The sequence below is a fragment of the Amphiprion ocellaris genome, chromosome 14, assembly GCF_022539595.1.
Source record: "Amphiprion ocellaris isolate individual 3 ecotype Okinawa chromosome 14, ASM2253959v1, whole genome shotgun sequence".
NCBI classification, from domain to species: Eukaryota; Metazoa; Chordata; class Actinopteri; family Pomacentridae; genus Amphiprion; species Amphiprion ocellaris.
Genome location: NC_072779.1, coordinates 16,156,415 through 16,162,414, shown reverse-complemented (window position 1 = coordinate 16,162,414; position 6,000 = coordinate 16,156,415).

Below are 6,000 nucleotides of genomic sequence, written 5' to 3'. Positions count from 1 at the left end.
TAGTATAGCATGTCGTCCAACAAATGTCATGGTATAGCATGTTGCTCTTAAAACGTCATAGAATAGCATGTTGTCCAAAAAATGTCATAGTATAGCATGTCGCCCAAAAAACGTCATAATATAGCCTTTGGTCCAACAAACGTCATAGTATAGCATGTCACTCTAAAAATGTCATAGTATAGCCTTTAGTCCACAAAACGTTGTTATGTCTCAGCTGTCTGAAGTAGGTGAAGAGCAACACAAAAACAGTCCAAACACTGGTTTCCAGAGGATTAGATGAGTATTTATTTGAAAGAGTAAGTTTACAACAACACAACATGTGAGGGGGTTAAAAGCAAATGGGTGTTAGTAAAATAAAAATAAATAAACAGAACTAAAAGTGAACTTCATGTTGACATTGATGGGCATTCCAACCAGGAACAAAGTAAAAGATAATCAATACGAAAAAAAAAACACACCGCAGTAGCACCCTAAACTAAAACTACCAATGGGTTCCCTGTTTTCCTTTGTGAACAATTCAAAGGTCCCTCTCTATCTCCCCACACATCCACCAACCGCTGGAACACATCTCCAAAGTTCTGCCGGGCCAGCTCAGCTTCCCCTCAGAAGAAGTGCCGCCACCTGCCAGATGAAGGAGACTTTTGAGAGGCGGCTGGCATCGTGATTGGACTGTACTTTGGTCTGTTCCAATCCAGCTTCAGCTCCAGAGACAGCAGGCGGGACGAGTCAACGGAGGCCGGGTGGACGAAAGCATGCAGTCAGGTCGAAAAAATATGCGATTTTTCAACATGTTGTAAAAACGTGCCATATGATGAAATAATGTAAAGTAGGCTGTGAAAAATACTCCAGAAAGGTTTTCTTTGAAAAAAAAATCATCATGAATTTTGGCGCAAAAAATGCCATAGTATACTATGTCGGAAAAAAAAAGCGATTTTTCAACATGTTGTAAAAACGTGCCATATGATGAAATAATGTAAAAGAGGCAGTGAAAAACACTATGGTAACGTTTTCTTTGAAAAAAAAAAAAGAATTTTGGCGCAAAAAAATGCCATAGTATACTATGTCGAAAAATGTCATTTTTCAAACATGTTGTAAAAACGTGCCATATGATGAAATAATGTAAAGCAGGCTGTGAAAAACACTCCAGAAAGGTTTTCTTTGAAAAAAAAATCATCATGAATTTTGCCGCAAAAAAAAACGCCGTAGTATACTATGTCGAAAAATGTCATTTTTCAACATGTTGTGAAAACATGCCATATGATGAAATAATGCAAAGCAGGCTGTGAAAAACACTCCAGAAAAGTTTTCTTTGAAAAAAAAAAAATAATCATGAATTTTGGCGCAAAAAACGCCATAGTATACTATGTCGGAATAAAAAGTGATTTTGCAACATGTTGTAAAAACGTGCCATATGATGAAATAATGTAAAGCAGGCTGTGAAAAACACTCCAGAAAGGTTTTCTTTGAAAAAAAACTCATCATGAATTTTGGCGCAAAAAAACGCCATAGTATACTATGTCGAAAAATGTCATTTTGTAACACTAAATCTTATTGAAATATATGTTTTCCTTAAGTCCACCTGTTTCAGCCATCTCTACCCCTCATTAGGTACCACTCTATGGTACATTATACAAAAAAAGTCCAGTAGATGTCACTGTGTTTTGAAGTAACATACAGAGCAAGTTAGTCTGCTCACAGGAAGTTAGCACAAGCAAAATCACTCTTCACATGAGGCCTCTGTTTGCTGTGATTTTCAAAGGTAAAGTAATACTTTTGACATACTATGGTGCCTAAGGAGTTGCTGAACACAAATGTGTCATTTGAAATGTAAAAAAAAAGATTTAAGAGGGTAAAATAATTTTTCTCAACCGTTTGGTAGAGGTCAATATTTTAAAAATCGCTGGGTCTCTTCATAAGAACCCGCTGATTGTTGTTATTAGTGCCCCAAAGAGATAAGAAATATAAAGAAATAATTTTTCATTGCCTTTTTCTTGGTGAGGATGTTTAAGGGTTAACTTAACATCTGTAAACAAAACAAAAACGTATCAACAAAGTTTTCTGTTAGAGTTTGTGTTCTTGTAAGTTTAACTCCAAGATTTTAAATACTTTCATTTACTGCAAATGAATATCTACTCCAAATGTCTCACTAATCATCATTATCAGCCTTAAAAACCCACAAAACACCCCTCTATACTCGACCACACTTAGTACAGTCCGGTTTCCCCTTCTATAAATCTGCTTGGAATCGTCCACTTCCTGTTTGTCAAAGTGGCCTTCTACCTGGACAGGTTTTGTTGGAGCTCATGCAGCAAACATTTTGGGTAACTGCACTTTAATATGGATGGATGACACTGAATTAGAGTCTGTTTTAATGAGACTGAGTTAAGATGTGTAGCTCTGTCATTAAATAGGAAATTATTTCTCAGAATTCACAGAGAAAAGTCTGAAATGTTTGCTAGGTTAGCATCCCACATGTTCTTTGGCTCAGCTAAAGCTAACTCTCTCCAACTTCTGGATCTCTTGAGTTGCTTGTTGTTAAAATATCTTGCTAGAGGTGCTGAAGCTCAGAAAGTCTGGGATGTTTGTTCAAAATAAGCTCATTCTCAAGTCTTATCTGAACTGTCCTCTTTTGTTTGAACTTTCCCTAAACTTAGGAGTTAATGACAGAGCAGCACATCCAGACTCAGTCTCATTTATGTAGAGATTAAACTTCAGTGTCATTTATTGATGTTAAAGTGCAGTTTTTCAAAAGTTTGTTGCACATGCTCCCGACCAAACCAGTCCAGGTGGAAGACAATGTGAAGAGAAAGCTCCAGAGGATGAATATCACACATTTATGTTGGAAATAAATGTCCTTTAATTAGACATTGTCATGCAAAAGTTGGATTTCCTTTTAATGATGTTCAAATCTTTGTTGAGCGTTTTGTTGATGTTGGTTTCTAAATGTTTTCTGACACTCGGCCCCAAAGATTAAAACCTTTTCCGGCTCACAAGCTGCAACAATTCACACATTATCAACTATCTTTCTGAGTAAACTAAGATAAAAAGTGAAAAACTGCCTGATTCCTGCATCATGAATGTAAATCTTTTTGGTTTTTATGACAGTAAACTGAATATATTTGGGTTGGACATTTTATAAACCAAAACAAGAAATGAATTACTGGAGAAAACAATCAAGAGATTAATGGACAAAGAAAATGTGTTTTCCAACATATATGGCTGAATTACTCCAACATTACAAGATATATACAATTTAAATTCAGCTTTATTTATATAACGCCAATTACAGGTCAAATTGTCTCAAGACACTTTATTTTTATATTTTTTGTCATATTTAAAATATGACAAAGTAAGAAATTTAAACCTCTTGACTAATCCAATTTATTATTGGTTTTTAAGAGACTAATCGACAACTAAAATAACTTTCTCCACTAAAACTAATAAACATGAGGTCAAATTGAAGGAACATTTTTAAATACTGCAGTCCCACGACGACAAGAATAAAGTTTCTCAACAAAAACTAAATCTGCTGGTGGATTCCATTAAAGTCCTAATAAATGATAATAAAGTGTGATACTAAAGATTTGTGGTGCTAAAAATCTCCAAGTAAAGATATCAAGTTAAACATCTGGATGGAGGTTGATAAAAGTTGACCTCCCTTCATTTCTCTGGAACTGACTCCATGGATTTTATGGATGGTGGTTAAAGACCTGCTCTTCTAGTCGTCTTCCTTCTAGTCGCTGTAAAAAGTCAGTCCATCCTGGCCGACTTCAACACCTCTTCATGACAACTTGTTCTGCCTCCGACCTGGTGGAATCTCCAGAAACTCGGGAAAACCTCTCGAGACTCAGATTTTCAAAAAACTCGTCGGGCGGGGGAAGGTGTGGTGGGTGGTGGGGGGAGGTGGGGGAGTAGAGGGGGGAGGCCGCCACCCACCTCCCCGCCTACTCTCCGCCCTGACTCCACCCAGACTCCGCCTTGGCTCCACCCATGTGGTCACTTCGGAAACTACGATGCCAAAGGGACGACGAAATTATTTCTTTGTATCTGATCTGTAGCTCAGTGAGTTAAGGATTTGCCTATGGAGCTGCAGGTCGCTGGTTCAAGACCAGACACTTCTTAAGTTTTCTCAAAATTCTGACAAAGACAAAGAAAGAAAAGTGCCGGTGGTGGGTCTTGAACCTGCGACCTTCCACTTGGTAGTCCTCTTCTTATCCTCCTGAGCTACTCGCTCAGATACTAATTCTTCTTTTTTTTGCGCATTTATCATCTATTTTTTGTCGTTTTCGAGTTTTTTTTTTAACTTTCTCTTTTCTCGACCATTTTTCTCAGGAGGTTGGACTTCTGCCTTTGTGATGGAGGGTTGAACCCTCAGTTCCAAGACTTTTCAAAGCCTCCACACCTCCCGAGTCCTCAGGACCTGAGCTTTCACACAGTCTGAGGGCTGAAATTTTCTCAGTCCCACAGTAGTTCTCTGTTAGATCTAACTTTGAGACAGCCCAAGGACTGATATCTTCTAAGTTCCTGAGTGCTTCTCTGTTAGTTTGAACCTTCAGACAGTCTGAGGGCTGAAATTTTCTAAGTCCCACAGTAGTTCTCTGTTAGATTTAACTTTCAGACAGTCCAAGGACTGATATCTTCTAAGTTCCTGAGTAGTTCTCTGTTAGTTTGAACCTTCAGACAGTCTGAGGACTGAAAACCTAAAACTTCTTGAGTAGTTCTCTGTTAGTTTGAACCTTCAGACAGTCTGAGGACTGAAAACCTAAAACTTCTTGAGTAGTTCTCTGTTAGTTTGAACCTTCAGACAGTCTGAGGACTGAAATCTTAAAGGTTTCTCAGTACTTCTCTGTTCGTTTGAACTTTCTGGTTAACAGAAGCCTTAAAACTTGTGACCATGAGTCTTGATTTCACATTTAGACCATTGATCTGAGTTCTTCTCAGACCTTCACCTGTGGGTTTTTTAGAAATCCTCAACAAACTTTGATTCTCTTCACTGAACAGTAAAGTTTGTGGAGATCAGAAGGTAACATTAGTTTGATAAATGCCTTCAACTACTAGTAGACTTTTCTGGAAATCAGTTTTCTGAAGTGAGTTCTTAGTAAATCTGTCTACAATCAAACCAAGAACATAGAAAGAGGAAATGTTTGAAGAAACAACTTGATGTTTTCATTTCAGACTAGAAAACGTATTAAGATCTTTATCTGTTTTTGCTCCTTTTGATCATTTTATTGTCTCTTCTGTTTAATTTGATCTTCTAATGTCTAAATGGTGTCTTTTCAAATGTTTTGTCTTTAGTTTGATTCTCCTTAAATGTTTCGTTTTGCTCTTTTCTCACCTTTTATTCTTTTCTAATGTCTGATTTGATTTCAAAATGTTTTGTCTTTTTAATGTTTAATTGTTGTTTTTTCAAATGTTTTATAGGCTTGTTTGAAAAACTATCCTTTTCTTTCCCCGTGTTTAATTTTTTTATTAAATCTTTGTTATGGTTTTTCTTTTTAAATGTTTTACCACCTTTCAATGTTTAATTTTCTTTTTAAATGCTTCATTGTATTTTCTGTTTAATTCCTATTTGAAGTTTTATTGTCTTTAAGATGTAATTTTGTAATTAAACATTTAATTTTTGAATTAAATGATTTGTCTTTTTAAAGGTTTGATAATCTAATTAAATGTTTTCCTTTTTTTAAATGTTTAATATTCTTCTTGTTTAATTGTATTTTTTTAAATGTTTAATTATCGAAAATATTTCATCTGTAATTTTTAATATTTGTATTTTAAAAATTTTGTTTAATTTCATAATGACATGTATTGTGTCTTGTTTAATTATCTAATTCAATATTTTGTCTGTTTAATATAGTTAAACATTAAATACAATTACATTATATTAAACAGGCAAAATATTGAATTAGATAATTAAACAAGACACAATACATGTCATTATGAATTTAAACAAAATTTTTAAAATACAAATATTAAATTACAGATAAAATATTTTCGATAATT